The following is a 22,822-nucleotide window of genomic DNA, read 5'->3' on the forward strand; positions in this document are numbered from 1 at the left end:
TGGAGAGGGGAAGGGGAGAGGGAAGGTGGAGAGGGAAAGTGGGGAGAGGAGAGGAGAGGGTGAGTGGAGAGGAGGTGTGTGGAGAGGGTATGCGCATGCGCAGTAGGGGTGGTCACGCCGCACACCACCACCACCGGATTGAGCTCCGCCTTAAGATACTTCGCATCTAAAAGAGGCGTGGCGATTCTCTACAGTAGTAACTATACAGCAACGAGTGGAAAAACAGCGCTAAAAAGACGGGACAAGAAAGGACACGAGACCACGGCGCTGTGCTCTGCGATTAGCCAGTGATTTATATCAACCAACCAGCCCAAATGCGCACCGTCTACAGCAACGACTGGAGTAATTAGAACTGCTTTTTACGTTAGTTACCGTATCCGCGTGGTCTAGGGTTGGGCGAGTTTGTGACTAACCATCACTAAGCGTAAGTCAGTGCACAGATCAGTATAATGTGGATAAAACAAAAGGGGCATCTTGGTTTTAAGGCGAAAACCTTAGAGGCCTCATCAAACGCGAAAATTGACCGTCGGCGTCCCGCGTCGGCGGTGTCAGTGATGCAAAAAAAAAATCATCACTTGATGACGTCACCATATTACGTCATCATGACGTCACAGAACACCAACATTTCTGATGTCATCATGGCGTCACTATGACATCACATAATGTGACGTCACATGGTACCGTCATCACATGATATCGTCGCTCGGTAAAGAGGTGGACCGAATCACGGAGGCAGTGCAAAACCAGGCAATGCCTCCGATCCTGGAGGCAATGCAAAATCACGTTAGGTGCAGAAAGCTTTAGGAGGGGGGCGAGGGAGGATCAATACAGCGACTGAGAAGGAAGAAAAAGAAGACAGCTTTCGCCTTCGAGTCGTCTTAGGCGAGTGCATAAGGCACCCTGAGAGTTTTCTTATTTTGTGAGGCAGCAAGTACCTCGTGTTTGCCCACCACTGCCCTGATCCATGTGCTTCTTCACACACAGCTTACAGTATATTGTCTTCGTGTCGTGTTCTTGTGTTACAGTGGACATGTTGTACTGGGTGTCCGTGTGTGTAAATGACAGCATTGTGTTGGGTAATGGGCGCAGTTTGCTGCCTTCGCTGCATTGCACGCGTGCACTGTGAAAAAGCGCGCTCTCACAGTTCCCCTGGGGTCGTGATTTGGCCGGTTTTTACAGGCGAAGATTTCACTTTGTCTGAGATGTTTATAACAGTTCAGTATTGGTGCGCGAACGCTTATTCCGTCAAGGACGTGTGAACAGTCCGTTGTGTGCAGCTTGTGGCTCATGTGAAACACTTGAGCATCTTATAATACACTGTCCCGCGTTTGCTACGCAGCGGGCTTTGCTGATTAAGGAATATAAATTCCTCGGACTTAAATGCGCGACCATCGACGATTACCTCTTTCCGAGAGGTTGCGTATCTCGACGCGACCAGGCCCATCGAGCTCTGCTGACCTATATGGACCAAACAGATCTGGCCACCCGTCTATAAGCGTTCCTTTTCTGTGTGTGTGTGTGTGTGTGTTTACCTATTTTTGTCCAAGTCTTCGTCAATTTTTTTCTTCACTTTCCTAACTTCCTTTCCTCTTTTTCTCCTCCTAACTTCCTTTCCTCTGTCTCTTCCCTCCTCCCGAAAGAGCAGGCAGGCGTTGTGCCCCTCTTGGTGGCAGTTGCCAGCTTGCTCTCTCCCTCTTTTCTCTGTGTCCTTGTGCTTGTATGTATACAAATCAAATAAATAAATAATAAATAAATAAGTTGCATGGCAGCTAGTTGCCCATTTTCCTCACTAGCTTCCCTTAAATAACACCTGGGCAGGCGACTTGTTCACATAGTAGTCATGCGACATAGCGTAAAACACGTAAGCCCTAAGCGTTGACATCTGGACTATAGTTGGTACTGGTTAATGCTGTGAAACATTGTACTGGTTAGAGATGGAAGAGAAGAAGTCTAGCGTTGCGTACCTCTTCCTATCCTGTCCATGTCTTTGTTCGACAGTACACGTAAGTCCCCGCACGATCCTTAACTGCCGCGACTGCACATGACCTAACGGTTGCGCGCGACGTGACGAATTACATGTAATTAATCACATGAAATGAAGCATACTTCGGGCGTTTTCATAATTCACTGATTACCTTTTCTTTTTTCTTTCTTTTTTTTTTACTCGGTAGCATTCCCAGCAGCTCAAGGCAAATTACAGAACTATTATCGCACTCTCCTACCAGTCACCCATTGACTGAGATGCTGAATTTTTTTCCCTTTAAGCATGTGTTATAACAGTGCAGTCGGTCATGGTTGTTGCTTGGTATAGGCCATTTGTTACGTAAAGTTTATCTGCAGTCCAGCGTTCGTGATATCTTCGTGTTCCCTTCAATTTGGAGCTCGTCACGCGAATCAGGAACGAAGCAACTAATTGTTCCTTCTAACAGCATTACATATTTTTTTATATATAGCAGCGCTTCAGTGCCTGGGCATTCAGAAGGAGCCTTCCTCCATTCATGCATAACGTGAAGGCTCTTGTTCCATCCATCCATCCATCCATCCATCCATCCATCCGTCCGTCCGTCCGTCCGTCCGTCCGTCCGTCCGTCCGTCCGTCCGTCCGTCCGTCCGTCCGTCCGTCCGTCCGTCCGTCCGTCCGTCCGTCCGTCCGTCCGTCCGTCCGTCCGTCCGTCCGTCCGTCCATCCATCCATCCATCCATCCATCCATCCATCCATCCATCCATCCATCCATCCATCCATCCATCCATCCATCCATCCATCCATCCATCCATCCATCCATCCATCCATCCATCCATCCATCCATCCATCCATCCATCCATCCATCCATCCATCCATCCATCCATCCGTCCGTCCGTCCGTCCGTCCGTCCGTCCGTCCGTCCGTCCGTCCGTCCGTCCGTCCGTCCGTCCGTCCGTCCGTCCGTCCGTCCGTCCGTCCGTCCGTCCGTCCGTCCGTCCGTCCGTCCATCCATCCATCCATCTATCTATCTATCTATCTATCTATCTATCTATCTATCTATCTATCTATCTATCTATCTATCTATCTATCTATCTATCTATCAACGGAACCTAGTTTTCAGAGACACAAACAGACATGCAGGCCAATACTCTTCGATAGCCTGATGTGAGAAACGGCCAGAATACTACGAAATCGCACACGCCAGCTGCGGAAGTTAATTTGCAAATTTTACGTAAACTTAACTCAAAACCAGAACTATATCGTCATCACGAATTAAATTTTAGCTCCTCCAGCAGACACAGAATGAGCGACTTGAATTCTATATAGTTCCAAATCACGCGAGGTTTTTTTGTACCTCGAATGTTTTTTTCAAACCTTCTCCCATCACAGCAATTCATCAGAGCGTACTGCTCTCGCCTAGAGAACCACCGGCGGCATCACTCCGGGTCGCCATGGCGACCGCGCCGTCGGCAGCGACATCCTTCGGCCACTGAGGAGAGGGCTTCCCCGCGCCGCAACGCCCGGCTGCTTTGACGCCGGGCTCGGCTGCGTGCGTTTCGGCGTCGACGTCGACTGCGGCGTCGGCGGTGACCGCATATCTCCTCCGCGTCGCGTCTGAAAGAGTACGTTGCGCTCGCTCCAAACACACGCCCCGCACGAAAGAAAGGCTGCCCGCGCGCGCCTCTCGAAATAGAATACGCGGGCAGGAGGAGAGTATAGGCGGCAACAACAAAACGCTGCCCTTCGAGCAACTTGGAGTTCGGCACCCCAACAAGTCACGAGACGAACCGTCGAAGGAAGCCACCCCTGCAAGACGTCTACTTTTCTTCACTGCTGTGTCTCTGGGTACGCCGTTGTAACAGCCGCAGCAGCAGCTGTAGCAGCAGCAGGAACCTTCATCGATTCTCTGGTTGGAGCCACCCTGGGTGCACCGCCGTCGGAGGAGGAGAACGAGGCCGGGCCGAGCTCTCGGAGTTCCTACGCGGCGGCGAGACCCAAGCAAAGTAAGTGACGTCTGATTTACTCTTCGCAGCTTCTCCCTCCCCCATTTTCTTTCTTTTTCTCGTATTTTCGAGTCACCAATACTGCGCGAGGCGCTAAAAGATCGACCCTATTACACACCTGTGAAAAAGGACAGGACGGGAAAAACAAAATGTGAGGAAGGAGGCGGTACGGTTGTCCGCGGTGCACACTTCGATTTTTCAGCGAGCTCTCAGGTGGTTCCGTTCCGTTTCTCTTACGTATACCTGAAACTGATGATTCTGTTTCTTGTTCTTTTTTTAATCCGAGATCTCCTCTCTCGTGGCGCAACAGGGTCTCGAAAGGTGAATGTCGACGAGAAACTGTGGTTTGTTTGTTTTTTTTTTTTTCTTCAAATACTCTGCGTGCCTGTGAGTGTGTGTGATCACGTTCACATATAGAAGCTGAAGGCCGTACGTCGTTTTCATTCGGCTGAGTTCCTCTTGTCTAAAAGATCCACATACTTTTTTTTGTTACATCGTGGATTTTTTTTACTTGTATGTGGTGCAGTGGTTACGGTGCTCGGTTGCAGACCCAAAGGTCACAGGTTCGATCCCGGCCGCGGCGGTCGTATTTGGATGGAGGCGAGATGTCAGTGTACGTTAGAGGAACCCCAGTTAGTCGGAACTTCCAGAGCCGTTCATTACGGGGTTACGCCGTTAATTACGGCGGTTTTGGCGCGTAAAACCCCGGTTATTAGTATTATTACTTGTATGTGATAACGAAAACTTCATGTTGAGTACGTCTACCTGTTCAAGAGCCAAAGAGTAGCCCGAATCACGCTTCCGCGTCACTCTCTCCTTCTGTCATACCACACACACAGAAAAGAGAAACGCCGTCTCCGGAATTTGCAAGCTGCAACCCTCCGTGAACATCTTGAACCCGTTTACTGCGTGCAGTAGTCTTCAAGATTTCTTTTTTTCGCTCAGGCCGTCGAGGAAGCAGCGAAATAAGTTTAATTAAACGTAATGATTTACGAAGAGCCCGCTGCGCGAAAGAAGTCGTTCGCGTTTCAAGCGCCCGGCGTGCGCGCAAGTTGGCACGCGTCAGCTGGGTTGCGGCTGACGAGCGACTTCCCAGCTGGCGTTTGGGCGCCTAACTGCCGACGAAGTCAAAGTGCGGGGGTTGTTAACACTCGCAAGAATTCTCAAACTTCGTTTCGATCTTCATTTTTTCTTCGCCTTTCCCATGCTTCTGAAGATATGTGCCTCGTTTGAGTTCCTCAGTTTCTAAACGTAACAGCAATAATATTTCTATTTCCACGCACGCGACGGAGACGGCAGTGGAAAAAAAGGATGAAGTAACAGTTTTATTGGCCTGTGGCTTCTTGAAAGGAAAATATCCTTCGTCATGGTTTAAATACGGGGTAATTAATTCACTGCACCTTCAGCATCCCGAAAACGTATTAGTGCTGTTCCTTTGCCGCAGTCTTAATGAAAGAGCGCAGCACTTTTACCAGGATGCCGGGAAGTCACTTGGTTATAGTCGCCACGAAGCATACGCGTACAGCCCTGGACAATTTAAATAAGAACAGGTGATGGCCATCTAAAACAAACTTTACGGCTATCTTCTTTCAACAGAACGGCGAGTAGGACCAAGTGGTTAAGATTCACATTTGAATTTTGACCAACTTTTCCTATTTCTTTCGTTTTCTTAGGCAGCGTAATGCCAGCAATATTTCGGCTGGCTCGCTTGACGAGAGAGTATATGGCGGGGCCTAACTATCGTACGATTGGTGGTGTGAGATGACGACCTCGAGTTACCACTCGCGAAAGTTGTTCTACTCCGTAAGACCGTATACCCGTTACCGCAGGAGCGGTAAGAGGGAAACAGCAAATGACAGTTGTGTCTCGTTGACTCGCGGACCTTATAGCGCTTCTTGCTGCGTACACGACGAGTGAATGGCGACAACTGCGGCGCGGAATGCGTTCGTCACATCTCCGCGTCGTATACGCCAGCTGCGCGACATCAATATAGCTGCCGACTATATAGTTCGAGGTGGGAGGCGCGAGGGAACGATTGCTTGTCTGTGATTCGCCGGCTCATTTGAATGGCCCCTCCGAAGCACGCACGCAACACGACGTCGCAATACGGAATGGATGTGAAACACTCTTAACGAGTGCGTTTCATTCATTGAGAAATGCCAGTGATTTGCTAGATAGGGCGAGAGAGAGAGAGGGGGGGGGATGAAACAAACGAGAAGGGTACAGATGTTAATTATAATGAAAGATTCGATTTGCTACGCTATTCACTAGAAAAAAGGAGAATCGGAGCGATAAGAAGAAAATACAGAGAAAGAGGGTGAGAACAGACATAAAATCAAAGCCGGTCACAACCACCGCAAGCTTTCAGTGCAGCACAAGATCACTTGGAACGCTACCAACATCGCAGTATATTCCTTAAACATTTAGAACTACCTATCCCTCGCACAGCATAGTAAAAGGAAAACTTATAGTGCATTGACACATATTAATTGCTTCAGCACGTAAATTGCTTCAGCACGACAGAAATTAGGACGAGTTGGTTCGGATTCATATTTGCAAAGGAGTGGAATGTGAGAGCAGAAAGGAGAGGTCACCTTTTCGCGGTATGAGCGCTCGCACCACCGAGCTCCAGGTCGGGCTGTCAGGGGCGTTGGTACTCAAAACGAGCGGGTGCCCGGCAGCACTGGGATTCGAACCTGCAGTGCCTCCGCCGCATTGGAGCCTGACCTTAGATTTACTGGTAAAAACATCCCCTATACTTTCCTTGGCATTATTGTCTGTTAGTGCTCATTAATATTGCGTATAACAAAGAAAACGAGCCCTTGAAATTAACACTTATCTTCTTTATATATATATATACGCGCACGTCGCGACATGTCGTTCGAACTGCCAGTGCAAGGGTCTTCTCTTATGCAGGTCTTGGACGCTCGGAGCGCGCGCGGGTCGATCACAAATCTGCACACGAAGAGACAAACACCTTCCGCGCAGAAATGAAAAGGCCTTGATGCGGATACAACCAAGGCCGATCGGGATCTCGAGCCTAACCTAAGCCCCGCTCGTAAACGAAGCAACCTCTTCCTCGGAAGTTGCAACAGCCTTTACATACATTTAATAAGCCTAACGTTTCGCATTCACATCCTTTCGATTGCGCTCTTCCGGCTTAGCCCCTAAACACTTTTTTAATTCGCTTTTTTTTAAATGTACTTTGGGAAAATTTGCCCTATTCATTTATTTTTTCATCGGTTTAAGCAGGCTGTACCTCAGGGTGGTGAGGGCTAACCCCACGTTATTTTCCTTTGCTTTTCTCTCCGGGGGACAAACCAGCATCTAGGCCGAGATGTATAGGAGTGTGTATATGTAGACCCCTTGTACAGACCATACGCGTGCGTATAGCGTACCCTATAAGACATCAGCGCGACACATAAATACATACATATACACGCCTTTGCATGCAGCAACTGCGTGTCTCTGCACATGTCCCCATACCTATATAGTACATCCTAACGCCGCGGCTTCGGCTGACAGAACAAAGGCGACCGCGCAGTCGTCTGATGCCCCCCCCCCTCCCTCTTTCACAGTGCCCTCATCTCAAGCAAGGCCTGACTGCACCCCCTCCTCCACACCCAAATAAGCAGCTGCTACAGCAACGCGCAGCACCCGTAGTACATACGTGATTGCGGTCGATTAGTGGGAATAAAACGACGTGGTTCCTTTGTCGCGAGTTCTTATTCATCTTTTCTTTTTCTTTTTTTGTTTGGTCTGGAAGGAAATTACGGTAGAGGTAACGGCCACCAACTAACTCCGTATACGAACGCATTCCATCGGAATTTCTCGTTTCCTGCTCGGTCACATGGTTGACGCAGGAGCGTGCCCGTTGTGATAGATGAACCGGATTCGTATGTTAGGTACGCACGGCACTCGCGAGGACCCACCAATTTACCGGATCTCGTCCGCACGTCGTGCGCACCCCGACCCCGCCACCGCGTAATTAGGTCGCGTTAGGTTCGTTCCGTAGCGACCATTATAGCGATACGTTTTGCGGCAATGATGAGCGAACGAGTTGGTATTGGAGACGATGGCTATTATTCTCAGTCAGACGAGACAAGCGATCGGCGCGCGACGTGACGGGGAAATATTAAAGGCAGCTGCGGCCGCGTTCGCTGGCTTGTGTCGTTTCGCAAACGGCAAGCTGTACACGTCCTGCGGGTGTTATGTTAATCTGCACTCTTGTGTTGTGTAGTTACGTCGCGTAATGCATGTTCTCTTATGCGGGGGGTGTTTTTTGTCAACTTTAACCCGAGTGCTTAACATAATTCGCAGCAGGTGAAATGCTCGAATAAATGAGGACTACTTTCTCTGATAATGAATAAAATGAATGGCAAGTAATCAAATAAGTAATTAAGATGCATTAGGCAAACTATTTTTTAAACTAAGAACGCTCGCAAAAGATGCTGCGATACGCGAAGTGAGACCAGTGATTTCCTGAGACACATTAACGAGGAACCAATTTAGAAACTGGCCCCACTTTTGAGATAAGCCCTGTGAAACTCGCGGTATAAGAACGCAACGTTGTTACACTTATTACGCTGTTTTTCTGCACTGTATCCGCTTAAACTTTTGTGCTTAGATTTCTTTTTAAATCGCCCCTTTGTGCATTGAACTTAAAAAAAATACTGGAAGACCAGTGTGTTCCGTTGTAAACTCTGGAGACGCACATCTCTAAACTGTTGTAATTCACCGGACTTGTTCCAAGTGTATATGACTTAAGAAGTCAGCGGCTGCTATGTCTTGGTTTGATTTCTACAGTAAGATAATTAGTCAGAAGTTTAATTACCCTAACTTTGTAAAATAGGGGGAAAGAAATAAGCTGAAGCTGCCTAGAGACGAATTCTCATGTAGTGCGTAAGCGTTATTCCGAATTACATAGTTTAACTGACATATGGTAACCCCAACTCACGCGTACCGTTATTAGCCAGCAGTAGCCGACAACCACTGGGGTAGCCACGCAAGGGGGGGGGGGAGGGGGAAGGTTCACCTTTCCTTTCCTTCCGAAAGAAAATTCTGGCTACACCACTGCCGACAACAGTAGCCGTCATTTAGGCCACACTTGCACAATTTTGCCAGTATTAACCAGCATTTACCAACCATTAGCTAACAATAGCCCATTTTTACCAACATTAACTGATATCACCCATATTAGCCAACACTGTAGGTGACATTGGTATTCCTATATAGTCAACTTATACGAGTCTATATTAACCAATTCTGGTACTACGTGAGTTAATGCGATAGGTCAGCTCCTCATATTTTACGAGTACATTTGGTAGGCCAGGACACCAGTGACCGTGCTGCGCTCTGCGTGCCTCCAAGATCGGCCTGCCCACTTTAACGCACAAAGCGGTGAAAAACTCACGGGGCCGCTTACGAAATCGCCTAAGACGAGTCAATGGCGAAAGTCATCCGGTGTAGCTCTGTCATCATCATCATCGATATCATCATCATCATCATTGGAGCTTGAGGGGTCACATGAGTAGCTGCACACTTTGTTGATGCGTTGGCTGATGAAGATCTATACCTCAGCCCTTTGCAATGGTTTGGCAGCTTAAGCCACCCACTCTTTACGCAATTAACATTGTGTGGCGCCTGGTGCGATATTACGTGTCTGCAACGCACTATTACATCTATTAACGCGACTCCTTGCCTGACATGACGATTATATAGTGTGTGTTTTTCCGAAAAAGTTTCTCAAGCACTGACCTGGCTCTGCGCTAGAATACTTGCTCGCCACGCAGGTTGCCTGAGTTCGATTCCGGCTCGGACGCTGATTTTAAAGCCAAGCTGTGTATAGTTAGGTTATTCCGCATTTGTATGGGCAAGAACCCACAGCGCACATACGTGCCACAGGAATCGGGCAAACCCCACTACTCACCGCTGGTCCACTGAAACTGAAAAAGTGAACACGCGAGCGGCAAACAGTAATTAAGATCGCGCACGAAACGCCAAGCGCATGCTGCAAACCAGACAAGACGATGCAAGCCGCTGCAAAAAGACGCATATTCCTTAAACTGTTGATGATGAGGTCAAAGTGGGTCAAGTGATGATTTACGTCCCGAAACCACGATTTGATTATGAAGGGCGCCATAATAGAGGGCTCCGGAAATTTCGACCACCTGGGGTTCTTGAACGTGCACCTAGAAAATTTTAAAGGAGCGTTCGCTAAATTCAAGAGGGACTTTCTGGACAGACATTTCGCAGTTAGTTGCAGGGCGTGTGACCGGCTAGGGTTCGAAATTCTGTGACAAATCTGTGCCGAGTGCTAAAGAGCTTAGTCGGTAATTTTCCTTCGCAGAGTAAAATGGCTCCTCAATTTCTTTTACTTATCTGACTATAATTAAGGTCAGGTGAGTTTTCGTATCGCACGCTACGTTTTTCTAATGTCAGCGTCTTGCGAGGCATTTAAAGCTTTCAAATTAATACGCAGGGAGCATCTTGTGAAAAAGCTGCAAGTCATCTCACCTGCACCAGAGGATGGCCTTATCTTTACCTGTGATGTTTGTCGCTTATCTCCTTCTTTCGCGCTGTGCGAATGAAAAACCGCAATTTCCGTCTTTGCACAGCGATGCTGCTTATGCGGACTATGTGCCGTGGGCATCGTTGGCGTGGTCACGCTGAAAAAGATCACGTGATCAGGGTAGAGAGGAGAGGGAAAGTGGGTCACGTGATGAAGCTCACGTATAACGGGCGATTCAAACAGTGGATTGAGAGGTGAGCTGTTGCCCCTGAAATGGCAGAAAGTAGACTAAGGGTGACAGGAAATGACTTAGCAGAAAAAGAGAAGAGTCTATCGTAACCCACGCCGACCACAGCCGTCGACTGGAGCTGAAGACCTAGCTTAGCCTAAATAAAGGAAAAACAAAGACATGACAGAAGTAACTGGGCACAACGAAAGAAGGGACTTGAAGGGACCGAATGAAAGGGGCGACAGCTTCGCTGCATGACGGCGTGTAATTGGCTGGCATTTTTTGTAACGATGTGCTAAAATTTGCGACCATGTACTATGGCCAAAAAAAAAATCCCGATTGAAACAACACCCTGAGCAATAACTGCCAAATGTTACGGTAAGTTGCTCTCTGAACGCGTATGAATTGCCTTTATCCAAAAGAACCCTTTAGAGTGTCACCGCTGTTGTCTTTAAAGAAGCTGCATATCTTAACAACTGTTTTATGACAACCTGCGTCAGTGCTCCACTTAAATTTATATTTTATGTGAAAACAACGAGTTTTTATTTTCATGTATTTCCAATGTTTCCAATAGCGGAACATTACGCCTATATGGTTAAGTAGCGCACTTTGGACGGGGACAAAATGAATAGGAAGGACACGACACTCGCTTTTCTTCCAATAACGGAAGAAAAAAAATCACAGCATATCCACGGAGTGAATGATGATGAGTGGGCGAAGCTGCGGAGGTTCATCGGTAAACCGTGAATCTTCCGTGAATTCTGCCCAGTACATCATCACCGACGTGAGATCGGGCGCGTTTATACTAAAGGTTCGATGAGTTATGACGACTTGCAGCTCACTTTAATTTTACATGTACGCTGTGAATTTTCATTGTTTAGAAAACCATTGCTTTAGAAAACATCTGGCGTCTTTCGTTAAGCAGCTGGCGTCTTTTCGTTTTGCTTTAGAAACATCTGGCGTTCTTTCGTTTTGCTTTTACAAAACATCTGGCGTCTTTCGTTGGTTTATTTCATCAATCAACGGCGTTTTGAACAAAATTTTTATTGTTTAATCACGCACAGGAGAAATCTCACCAGGCACTACCTTGGAGGTAAACAATGGCTGCTAATGGCAATGAGAGACAGAAGAAGTCGGCTTTTAGCTAACACTTACACTTCTACTTCTACTAACGTTTCCTACTGGAACATGCCAATGGCTGCTAATGGGGAATGAGAGACAGAAGAATTCGGCTTTTAGTTAACGCGCACGCTGCGAATTTTTTATTGTTCAACAACGCACAGGAAAAATCTCCCACCGGCACCACCTTGGAGGTCAAAGCGTAAGACTGGTTACGCACTACGACTACTACGACTACGACTACGAGGGACGAACGGGTGCCGCCTTAAGGAGCTTCGCCCCTAAAACGTATATGAGCTGCGAGCGCACTCCCGATGATGCGGCTACCTTGCAGAGATGCTTGAATGGCGGAGCCGAAATTTCTATTCGCCTTCCTTGAGTTCGAGTTTGTTTATTTACTACGTGTAGTTTTCACATTAAGTGGCTGGGACGCGGGAAAAAGGCTGCATTAAAACAGCTTGGCAAGACTCAAATCCCCAGGTTCACAGTGGCAGCAAGACGCCAAAAACAAAATGCATCTCAAGACAATGTAAACGAACAATACACATGCTATGCAGTAAAACAAATACTTATACAAAGAAAAAAATATCACTACCGACATATTTAACCAAGCATATTTAAAATAAAAGTATTAAAGAGAGTGCGCACATTTTCATAAGTAATATTGAAACTGCTTAGTGTATTCGGCAAGCAAAAGTGAAACGGTCCCTTATGCATTGGCCTAAGACGACTCGAAGACGAAAGCCATCTTCTCCTTTTTCTTCCCATCCGATTGTATTGATCCCCCACCCGAAAGGTTTCTGGACCCAATGTAGCGTTGCATTGCCTCCGGGATCGGAGGCATTCGAAGCTTTCTGCAGCTCCCGTGGCTTTGCATTGCCTCCGGGATCGGCCCCTGTTTGATCAAGCGATGGTGACATGTGGTGACGTCATTACGCGACGTCACGATGACATCACGAACTTTGGCGACCTGTGACGTCATGATGACATCATAGGGCGACGTCATCACGAGATGGCGATTTTTTGCGTCAATCGTGTTGACGCCGACGCCAACGATCACTTTTGGCGTTTGATGAAGCATCTAAGGCTTTTGCCTTTAATGCTTGAAAACACCAGTTAGTACGCGGCCGCGGAACATACTAGTGTTTCGAGGGCCGGTTTAGGCGCGATATTTTCGAGAACTCTATAGAATTACCTGGGTTCTCCGGTAATACCTTACTCCAGAATCTTTTCTGTGGGCGTGGAAGGTGTGCGCCGAGGTAGTGCGACAGTTATCGTGGCCAGTTCCGTCATGGCTCCGCGTAATGTGGTTACGCAGGTACGTTTCAATTAAGGCGAAAGCCTTGGATGCCTCATCAAACGCGAAATTTGACCGTCGGCGTCCCGCTAATAATAATAATAATAATAATAATAATAATAATAATAATAATAATAATAATAATAATAATAATAATAATAATAATAATAATAATAATAAATGAAGCAAGTCGAGAGGCCTATACCTAGAAGAAAAAGAAGAAGTTCGATAGAACAAGATGGAGTCTCTTGTGTTCAGTTAATAAGTGAAGTTCTATTACATATTTTGGCGCAGTCGCTTTGACGATCCATGATGTGGGTACCTTCTTCGTTCAGCCAGCACAGACAGCCTGGTCTTCACGAAGTACGCGCTCCCTGGAGATCCGCCAGTCGATCTTCCCGTCGACGTGACGACAGGTGAGCTCATCTCAATAGTTCTCGAGAAGGCGTCTATGTCGCTCGACGAACTCTTGGAAAAAGAGTCTGTGAAGATAAACCTTCAAGTCTCCCTTTTCAACCGCCTTGTGACATCGAAACTAGAGAAGCCAGCTGCATCGGAGCCAACTTCCCATGCAAACCTCTCCGTTGTTCTGCAGGCGATTCAAGCTCAGCAGAAACAAGTTGTCCAACAAAATGAATGATTCAAACTCTTTTATCGGCGTTGAGCTTGAGAGACAGCCGTCCTACTGAGCTTGTGAAACCTGAACCGTTGATAGTACGTCGGGCAATCCAGAGGCGTGGATTAGTTTCTTTGAATACGCCTGTAAACAGAACGGCTGGGACACCGACGAACAACGAGTGAAACATATGCTCCCGTTTTTAAGTGGCATCGCACGAAAATGGTACGAGTTGCGTATCATAGGACATGAATGTGATGCATGGAGCACATGGAAGGAGAGCTTCATCTCATCATTCCGTGGGAGCCCGCTTGAGCGATGGGATCAAGCCATTTTCTACCGCTACCGGTCTGGACCAGTGATCGAGTATTTCTTTGAAAAGCGTCGGTTGCTCCTACTCGCAGAGCCGGACCTTCCACTGACTTCCGTTATAACGCTCGTCATACACGGCTTACCTCGGGAATTGCAACGACAGGTTCAAGCTAGAGCGCCGAAAACTTTGGAGACATTGCGACAGTCACTTCAAGATATGGCCTGTCATTGGACGGAGAGGACAGAAAAGTCGCATCGAGATGTTCAAGGGACAGGATGGTCAGGAAACAAGGAGTTTCGTGCGCAGCCACCAAAGTCTTCGCAAGCGGCAAGTCACCGCGAGTCGTTGCACACTACCGAGATGGAGTCTATGACGGAAGGACGTATTTCGCAATTAGAAAAAAACTAATAAATGAGGGTTCTCAGTCTGACCCTAAGACACAAAACGAGACTGTTTGTTTGACTTCTCCAAGCTTGTTGCATATAGACCTGGAGGTCAATGGACAACGCATACGCGCACTGAAGTTCTATTACAATAATATGTGGGGTTTAACGTCCCAAAAAAAGCACGACATGATTATGAGAGACGCCGTACTGGAGGGCTCCGGAAATTTCGACCACCTGGGGTTCTTTAGCGTGCACCTAAATCTAAGTACACGGGCCGTCGGCGTCCCGCGTCGACGGCGTCGGGAACGAGTGATGCAAAAAAATCATCATCACGTGATGACGTCACCATATGACGCCACGGTGACGTCGCAGATCACTTAAATTTGTGACGTCATCATTACGTCACGTGACATAATGTCACACGATGACGGATGACATTGTAGCTTGGTCAAAGGTGGTTCAATCACGGAGGCAATGCAAAATCAGGTGAGGTGCCTCCTATATTGAAGGCAGCGCAAAACCGCATTAGTTGCAGAAAGAGAGAGAGAGAGAAACAACTTTATTGACGGCACAGCGAGGTCGTTGAATTTAGCTTGCCGGTGGTTCGAATGGTGGTGGCAAGTAGCTTGCCACGACCTTTTCGGCCCAGTTGATAACTTCTGTCTGAATGCGTTGGTCATTTGATGACAGGAGTGACTCCCACGCCTCGAGGGAGGAAGCTGGCAGTATTGCTTTTGGAGGCGGGTTTCCCTCGCATTCCCAAAGAATGTGATTTTGGGTAGCCTTCAGGCAGCCGCAATGTCGGCAGTGCGGTTGGATTGATTCCGGGTAAATTTTTGACAGCCGATGGGGGCTGGGAAAAGAATCTGTTGCTTTCGAAGGCTGGCGGGACAGGATGAACACATCGACTGAGAACAAAAAGAAGATGGCCTTCGCCTTTGAGTCGTCTTAAGTGAATGCACAAGGTCTTTAAACCTCCTTTGGCCACACATTTATAAACATTCCTCTCTCTCTCTCACACACACACACACGCACACACACACACACACACGCACACACACACACACACACACACACACACACACACACACACACACACACACACACACACACACACACACACACACACACACACACACACACACACACACACACAACCGACACGTGCAACGAGCACGTCTCTTCACGTTATAGCGTCCTGGCTCTGGGCGATGGTTGCTGTCCGGCTTGGTGTTCGTTTACAGCTCGGATGCTTTTCTTCCGCTATTGCAAAACGTTGGACAAATAGAAAAATAAAAACTTGTTGCCGTTACATAAAATATCAATGTCGGCGGAGGGCTGACACCGGGCTGCACTGCGACGTTTGTCAGAGCATGCACCTTTCTTCGCAAGTACCGTGGCACTATCCATGGTTCTTTTGAAGAATATTCTATATAATGCATCCTTCGAGGAGACTGAAATTTTTGACAGTTTCTCTTTACTTAGTTGTATACGCGCACTTTGTGCAATGTTATCTCATGCGGTTGCGTTCATGATCGGGAAACGGAATTATTAGTGCCCAATAAACTTCTCTGTTGGGCTTGTACTCGTAAAAAACCTGCAGACTGCTTACCGCTTTTTCATATTAGATGCGAAGCATCTTATAGCGGAGTTCAAACCGGTGGTGGTGGTGGTGGTGTGCGGCGTGACCACTCTTACTGCGCATGCGCATACCCTCTCCACACATCTCTCCACTCCTCTCCCCTTTCCCCCTCTCCACTCACCCTCTTTCCTCCTCCTCTCCACTTCCCCTCTCCACTAACTCTATCCAATCTTCCTCTGAAACGCAGGCTAGACATGCCGAAATTCTCTCCTGCGCAACGCCGCGATGAGCACCAGCGCATACGCGTCCTCTCCCCCTCTCGCCTCTCCTACGCTGCCGCCTTCTCGCGCGCCTGTCGACCGCGTTCCCCGCTCGCCCTGTAAGAAATAACGGCCAGGCTAGACGGAAGACAAGACGCGCGTAGCGTTCCTCTTCGCGTTCCACGACACGAGGTCGGTAGCATGCCCAACGAACGCCAAGGGAACGCGATCGTGCAAGTGCTCCGGCTTCGCATCGCCTCATGGTCCCCTTTAGCGGGAAATGGTGTAGTCTTAGGCTACATAGTGATCAAAATCATTTACCCATTATAACGCCGAAAGCCTTATATATCGTGAGTCAAACAATTTTCGAGATTTGGCGAAACCTGAAGATACTTCGCGAAACATCACGAATGGTAAAAAAACAAAAAAAAACATGGTTGATCCCTCCGTCATAGGAATCAGTAAACACGAAAGTGAAACGTGTCCTCGCAGAAATAGTTAAATGTTTGAGAGCTTGCACAATGTCTATTGGTGTTTGGCAGCTATAGCACCGCTTGATGTGGACGCACCCACATTGACGCCTGGTGGCACATCTCAATCCTGACGACCAACCTCCATGAACATGATTAAACCTTTGTGGTAGCTGTAGTAGTTAACATACACCTGGGTACATCATATGGTGAATACCGCGCAAGGATGGCTTCAACATGCACATAATAAACACTAGCTCGACATGCACTCTTTCAAAGCGACGCCATTGGGGAGAGAAACGGCAAGGTGTGCGCTCCCTAATAGTCGGTGCCAGCGCACTCGAGGTTGTAGGCGGCGGAGAAACACCGTTAGTACACTTGAAAGCAGCCCTACGCTGGCGAGGAGGCGTCGCATGCTGACGCGAAAGGTGAATCGCGTAACCGCGTCGTCACAGTGAGCGCCGCACTTCGCCGACCGTAGAGTTTTCTGCAATATTGCTGCGAAAGCCTCCGCCGCGCTGAGACCACCGCAACGCTCGTAGTCGGTGCTCGTTAGAGTCAAGATGCATTGCCCGTAGCCTCCGAGATTGGCTCCGGCAACGCGCCGTTGCTAGTGTTGCTCAGGCCGTCCCATTCGCACGGGGAGAGCGTAATCAGAGAAAGCGGTCTGGCAGCCAGAAGAGCGTCGGTTATTGGACGCTGAGCTTCTTTAATGAGCTTGGGCTAAGGTCGCCATCCCGCGCAGTGTTAAAGAGTTAACACAAAGCTCCCACCACGGCCGGGCGAGAAACGCGACGGGATACGCGACACGCGTCGTGTCTCCTCTCTAGTCTGACCGTGATTTCTCACATTCGAACAGAGAGCGCGGTGTGACAGCCAGGCGAGCGTCGCAGAGCTATTTTTAGTTATGGATGGATGCTATGAGCAAGGCTTGGGCTAAAGCCGCCACCTCGCGGTGTAAGGCGTTGACAAAATTACAATTCTGAGAAGAAAAAGAAGATGGCGTTCGCCTTCAGGTAGTTTTAGGTGAATGCACGAAGGGCCGTGTGACCTTTTCTAAACACACGCATCAGTCGTCATTACTTGCCAATGCTCTAAGTCGTTCACATTTTTATGTAAACATGTTGTTTCTTTGTAGTTCATGATAGCGCCAAAAACACTGTTAATGTAGGAACAGCTGCGTACAGCTTTTTCATGGTAGAGTACACAGTAATCTGAATTGCTTCCATTTTTTTTATCACGTCATGGTAACCATCATGGAGTGTTGACGGTGCCTCCGCGCCTTTTTCATTATGCCGCTTTTCGTGCTAAGTTCGGGTTCTCCCATAGTTGGGTACATTTAGTGCTCTAAATGGTCGCCATTTTTGTTATACATACGTACGTTTACGCACATTTAAAAGTTTGAGAACACCCGAAAGTTTAGACTTGCTTCAATATAAAAAAAAAAAACAGTCAGCGTCGTAAGTACTATGAAGGGGCCAGTGCTAAACACAGCTTGCAGTACGTGACTGAGTGTGGTACGCCAGGTGCTGGGTAGTATGCTGTAAGTCCACGATCAGTACACGTATCGTAACGCTTAGCAAATTACGTTACAGGCAAACGGAAAGGGAAAATCACATGCATAGTAGCCAAGGTATGCCCACACATCAAATCGCGACGGCTTTGCAAAAACAGCATCAAGGTGGAAAAAAACACCGCATGATACTATGCACGGTCCATGCACATGGCGGTTGAGCGCGACGCCTGGAAAATCAGCGGGAAGGTTGCCTGGCGCGAAAAAGCACGTAGATAGGCTTCACAGTGCGCCATGAATAGTGAGCATGCAGTATTTCTGATATCGTGTGGCGCACACCAGTGCTCTTCTCTGTTGCTGTACGGCGGAGTAATGTCGCAGTGACTTCCTCCAAATGTGTTCCACTACTCGAGTTGGAAAGCCGCTGTCTTCTTAGTAGTCAGAGTAGACTGATCTTTAACGCTGACGCCACAACTGGAATAACACACGATATGTACATGAAACAGAGTATATAGCTCGAAGACGTGCCCGCCCGAGAGCTTGGGAAACGGCTAAGCGTCTCGTTGAGTTCATAGTTGCTATAGCGTTACGAAGCTGCCTGCTGGGGCCTCCGCAACGGCATGTCTGAGAAGCGTTTTTTTTTCTTTTTACGCAATACCGTGAATCAATGCGCGCCGGATGCAACGATTGCCCAAGAAGCGAAGGAATCCGCGCATGCGTTATTTCGCGTGTCGAGGGACCGCCACGCAGCTTCTCTCCGCCAGCGCATGGTGAGGCAAGCGTCAAGCCCGCTTCACGCGCGGCGAAAGAAATATATTCATCTCCCCGTCGGCCTCGAGTGCAGCCCGTACAGTATATTAAACGAAGCTGCTGCATGCGTGCAGTTGGCACACAGGCGCAGCGTCTCGGTCTTAGCAGAGTATAAGACAGTCGAGCCAATGGATTGAGGCATCACGTGACTTTATGCTGCACGCGACACGGTTAATATATCACACAGTCTGACGCGTACGTTAACGGAAAGTTCGCGGGAGTAATTCTATAATATCACGCGTGCCGCACGAAAAAAAAAAAAATGTCACCTCGCACGCACGTAAGTATGCAAAGCTTTCTCTATATTAAATATGCGTACACACCTTCGCAAAAAGTACATAAGCACGAGTCATTTCATTCGTCAATCTTGACGTCTGGAGTGCATACATAGCATGTGAGGTGCGTTTTCGCGCAAGCATCGCCAGTATCCATTAAACAGCCTCTCTCTCTCTCATTATTTCGTCGCTAAAAGAAAAAAGAATAATGATGTCGAATCCGCGAAGCGGAACTTTTCAGTCCTATAATGCAGATCTGGGCCACAGTCATCAATCATGCTAGTCATTTATTTCGCGTAGACTCCGTAGTTCATCATTATACACATTAAACAGCAGTCGCATTTCCCACGCAACTTCGAATACGCGTCGTCGAACTGCTTATTTCACGTATTCCGTCATCGACCGATCAATGTGTCCTGGCAGGGTGCTTTTTATGAAGGCGCACGGGAGAAACTTAACCGGCGTCAATGTCGGCGATAAAAAGGAATGCCATTTCCCCGCTCTATAGCGCGCGACATGGGCTGTCACTTTATATACAAATGACCAGCAAACTGGTCATTTGTATATAAACGACAATGGAGTGGCTACCGCACGGAAGCGCAAACATCGCCTTTCGAATTTCCTGCCTTCGTGCCCCTCTGCACTGTTTTAAACATATGCTACGTATACTTTTTCAACCTACGATCGATCTCGTCTCTCCGTTCAATGTATTTCGGCGCACAGAGATGCGCAACGGTGAAAGATTGTCGTGCACAAGTTGCGTAGCGTGTGCGACTCCGTGACTCGATAGAGAAAGAAAGGCGCGCGCATACGTGATCGTACGAGCAACGGGCTGGTGCACCGTACACGGCTGTGTGAGTCCGGGCCCGATTTTTGCTTCCGAGAGCCACGCCCGAGGGCCACGGAAGGCTGCGGATCGCGTGTCCACGCACCCTGATCGTACGGGAACAACGACCATTGGTATAGGTGGGAGTGGGGGAAGAGTGTAACGTTAGCGTCGGGCTCGATCGGCAAACGATCCGCCGGCCACGGGAGGGTTGCTGCGAAAACGCCCTTCTATCATTCTGCCTTTCATTTTTCCCCTTCAGTGCACAGTGGCGTACAGTGCACACACGCCGCCGTCCCCTTAAATTAGGAACATGATCAGTGGAAGGTATAGCTATGCAGGGCTGATGGCGTCATCTTGTCGAGGACCGAATATCTTAATGTTGTCTTATCTTAATTTAAAATATTAAATAAATATCTTATATGCAAGCAACATAGAAGTTCGCGGCATCTTGGTGGAGGTACGAAAGTGCGGCCGCAGTGGTTGAACAAGGAATTATCGCTGAATGACCTCAGGTATAGGACACGTGACTTATTACCTTCAGCATCGATCGCCAGGGGAAGAAGGAAGGTGAGCTTCATTCTATAAAGTGTTGGTGTGTACAACAATCTAATTTCTTTCACAGCTATAAATGTACTGGACACTGCGGCCTATATACACGTCCAGGCCGTACCATTGTATTGGGACTCTACTTGACGGATGTAGTTTAGGTAAAGGGAAGGCAAATATCGCTTGCACTTTACTGCAATGTGTGTGTGTGTGTGTGTGTGTGTGTGTGTGTGTGTGTGTGTGTGTGTGTGTGTGTGTGTGTGTGTGTGTGTGTGGTGTGTGTGTGTGTGTGTGTGTGTGTGCGTGCGTGCGTGCGTGCGTGTGTGCGTGTGTGCGTGTGTGTGTGTGTGTGTGTGTGTGTGTGCGTGCGTGCTGTGTGTGCGTGTGTGTGTGTGTGTGTGTGTGTGTGTGTGTGTGTGTGTGTGTGTGTGTGTGTGTGTGTGTGTGTGTGTGTGTGTGTGTGTGTGTGTGTGTGTGTGTTTTCAAGAGCGCCTGCAGTGGCGAGTAAAATTTCTACAAGGGAAACAATATAACAAAATCATAAAAAGAGGATGCCGACTGTGACGACGTTTCTGGCATCAAGGCGAGCGCACTGATTATGCTATAGACCACTAAACAAGCGGAGTCGTACGAGCATTTCGATAGCAAGGAGAATTCCCGTGCCGCAGCGTTATAGCTAGCGACGTCTCTCACTTTCCCAGCGCTGAACGTATTTAGTGTAACAAGAATGTTGCGAAGTGGTAGGAAAACGAAGTAAGTCAATTGACCTGAATAAAGAAAAAAAAAGGTAACGCGAGACACTGGTCTGTTGCCTTGCACAATCACGCTAAAGCTCGAGCGCGCGTGCATTGAAGGGTTCTGGCGGCAGCCGCCGCTAACTTTCCACGGTCGTTTTCTGGGCCGATCGATGGATCGACGCGATCGACGTGATTCGGCGGAGCTCCGCTCTCAGGCCGGCCGGCCGGCCGGCCGTCTAAACTCCACGGCCATGAATTTATACGAACGAACACACGCACAAGCGCCACAACACTGGTTTTATTGAAGCACGCTCGAAATGAAACCTGGGCCGCTACCGATATCAAGTCAGGGTTTGGTGTATAGAGACTGTAAACTCGGCCGAAGAGGCGGTCGATTTTACAAACTTGGACGGCTCCTAGATTACTGCCGATGTCCTCTACGTGTTGTACATAGAGAACTGCGCCCCCGCCCGCACTTAACGAATAAGTGTAAACAAAGAAGTAAAAGTCAGAAATAAAGATGAACAAGTAAGAGAAAATTACAAATGAACAGGTTATAGTAAAAGTAAAAGTCGTGCCGTTGTTGCTTAGCTGTCTCTCCGGCATTTCGGAGCTACAGGACCACGTGACATCTGCAAAGTGTGGCTCTTTGACTTTCCGTTATTCATGCCAACTATGTAATCCTTTCTTCCAACGAATACCCCTTAGAAACACAGAGTCAGAATCGCTGGATAAAGTGCGTCTTCTTCATTCACAAGTGTGGCAGTTGTGAGCTTGTTGGTACATTTTTAATGAAACTGGTGATTTATTAGCACAGAGAAATGTGGGGACAAAAGAAGGCAGGCACGCTGGACACAGAGGCGTTCGTTTTGAACAAACTGAAATAGAAAAAAAAAAGACATTTTTAGTCGTTTACTTTCGCTTTCCTCGTGAAAAATTATACGATAGCTTTGAAATCGCTGTAAATGTTCCCTGTGGGTTTAACGACTGACTAAATGTTATCTACGCTAGCCTTCCACAAAGTGAGACACAGGTTCGCAGTAAGATGGAGACTTGAAAACGCGACCAATGGCTGAACAAAGAACATCACAGGTCAGAGACAAACTGCCAACAAGTGTATAGACTCGCGCGCGTAAGGACTATGTAGAATTTGCCGCGCATGTTTGTGTGTATTCCTCGAAAAACTTCTCTGCTGTCTGAATGGACCAGGGAAAGTTGACACTGTCGAAGGTTCGCCATGATAGACGGCGTTCCACACGCCAGCGCAAAGAAAGAAAGAAAGAAAGAAAGAAAGAAAGAAAGAAAGAAAGAAAGAGAAAGAAAGAAAGAAAGAAAGAAAGAAAGAAAGAAAGAAAGAAAGAAAG

The 22,822-nt window shown here is 47.9% G+C and overlaps 1 protein-coding gene across 1 annotated transcript in view; it reads left to right on the forward strand.

Moving 5' to 3' along the window:
• Positions 1-3,565: 3,565 nt before the first annotated feature.
• LOC119390192 (beta-1,4-glucuronyltransferase 1) overlaps positions 3,566-22,822 on the forward strand; it is a 106,579-nt gene continuing 87,322 nt past the window's right edge. The window contains exon 1 of the mRNA XM_037657759.2: positions 3,566-3,965. The gene's annotated coding sequence lies outside the window, so the exon portion shown is untranslated. The remainder of the gene's footprint in view (positions 3,966-22,822) is intronic.

This window comes from Rhipicephalus sanguineus, chromosome 4, assembly GCF_013339695.2.
Source record: "Rhipicephalus sanguineus isolate Rsan-2018 chromosome 4, BIME_Rsan_1.4, whole genome shotgun sequence".
In the NCBI taxonomy this organism is placed as follows: domain Eukaryota; kingdom Metazoa; phylum Arthropoda; class Arachnida; order Ixodida; family Ixodidae; genus Rhipicephalus; species Rhipicephalus sanguineus.